Source organism: Propithecus coquereli, unplaced genomic scaffold, assembly GCF_000956105.1.
Source record: "Propithecus coquereli isolate 6110/MARCELLA unplaced genomic scaffold, Pcoq_1.0 Scaffold231, whole genome shotgun sequence".
Taxonomy (NCBI): domain Eukaryota; kingdom Metazoa; phylum Chordata; class Mammalia; order Primates; family Indriidae; genus Propithecus; species Propithecus coquereli.
The window spans coordinates 2,393,997-2,396,119 of NW_012147853.1; positions in this window are offsets into that span (position 1 = coordinate 2,393,997).

A 2,123-nucleotide genomic window follows, 5' to 3' on the forward strand; every position below is an offset into this window, starting at 1 on the left:
GATATTTCTATTTTCGGTCAACTCTGTGTATGGATTTTAAGCTATGTAGGGAAAGGCTAAGAAGAGACCACTGAGGATGTAGAAATTTAATTTAAATGAGCATGTCTGTGATGAAAATACTAGATGAAAAAAACCCCTGCTAAGTATAAATTGACATTTGGTGTACCTGATATAAATACGTAATGCCTTTATTTCTGTTCATATTAAAAGGGTATACATCATTTTATTTTTGTTTCTTCAGTTCACTATTCCTTGACTGGACTACCTAATAGCATCAAACTGGGGGAGATGTTAGTATGGGTAGTAGTTTAGTTCAGTGGCTCTTGAGTGAGATAGACTGTGCTTACCTTAGTCAGCTTGGGCTGCTGCAACAAAATACTATAGACTGTGTGGCTTAAACAATAAATATTTACTCCTCACTGTTCTGGACGCTGGGAAATTCAAGTTCAAGGTGCTATCAGATACGGTGTCTGCTGAGGGCACTCTTCCTGGTTTGTAGATAGTCATCTTCTCCAGTTCTCATCTAGCAGAGGGCAGACAGTGCAAGATGGCTCTCATTTCTCTTGTTATAAGGGAACTAATCCTATTGATAAGGGCTCTACCCTCATGAACTAATTACCTACCAAAGCCTTACCTTCAAATATCATTACATTAGGAGTTGGGATTTTAACAGATGAATTTTAGGGGGATACAGACATTCAGTACGTAACAGGGTGTGGCTCTTTCACTTACCAGGTACAACTTGTGGCGTGTTAGTTAAACTCTCCGTATCTCAATTTTCTCAATGATAAAATGGGGAAAATAATACTTATCCTACAAATAAGTGTAAAAGATAAAGTAACGTATATAAAGTGTTCAACACATCACCAGTCAATAAGTGAGTAAACATTCAACACCCATATTATTCTTTATCTTAATTTATTCTGTTGGACTTTTTTTCTTCTGTTATTCCCATCTCATCCTGATAACAGTAATGACAAATGAAGGCTGTCTTACCACAATTCCTCCAACCCCCCACACACATATACTCTTCTTGTAGGCATTTTTAATCATTCAGAGTACTGTTTCCACCCATCAAAGATTTCTGGGCAGCTGCCATAAATTAATTGTAGTTGGCTAAAAACTAAAAATCTAATTTCTATTTATAACATGGAATGCAACATTTTCTCTTATGACCTTCCTGGTTGTGACAGAAGCTCACCATTGCTCTAAACCTACTTTTCCTTTCTTCTATTGTAAAGAGCATCTTATGTGTGTATGTGGCTGCCTAGCCAGGAATTTCATTTCTAAGCTTTTCATAGCTAGAAGTGGCCATATGACTAAACATTCACAGACTGTGAGTGGAAAGAATTTTGTGCAACTTCCATGTACCTTGAATAATAGAAAATTCCTTGTTCTTCACTTTCTTTTTTCCTATTCTTTTGGTCTGCAATGTGGCAGTGGCCAACTTCAATTATGCAGATTAAGGCAGTGCCCTATATCTTAGGAGATGGTGGAGCAGGAAGAACCTCAGTTCCTGGTAAAACTACTGGTCCATAGCTGCCCTGATGGTATGAACTACTGATCTCCAAACTATTACAAAAAAAGAGAAAGGAACTGTTGCTGTATTTTAAGGAATCACCATTATAACACTTATAATTTATATTACTGAATACTGAATGGACAGCAGAAATGGAGTATATCCTCCCCAGTGTGGCATTGATGTGTCTTTAAAAAGAATACATTGTCAGTACCACTGTCTGTTGGATAGCTCCATGTAGAATGACAACAAACTAGTAGACTAGAATGATGTGATACAGGTTGATGAGATAATCAAGGTTCCCAAGGATTAGACTTTAGCAGAGAGCTGAAGAGAGGATGTAATCCCTGGGTTTTCCCTGAATTACTGTTGACCAATGTTGTGGATATTTTACCCTGTTTACTTCTAGTAGCTTTACACTATCAGCTTTACACGATCAGCTTTACACTATCTTACACTTAAGTATTTAATCCATTTCTAGTTGGTTTTTGTATATGGTGTGAGATGAGTTCAATTTAATTTTTTTTTTTTTTTGCTTATGAATATCAAGTTTTCCTAACAGCATTTGTTAAAGAGACTATTATTTCCCTATTGTGTGCTGCTG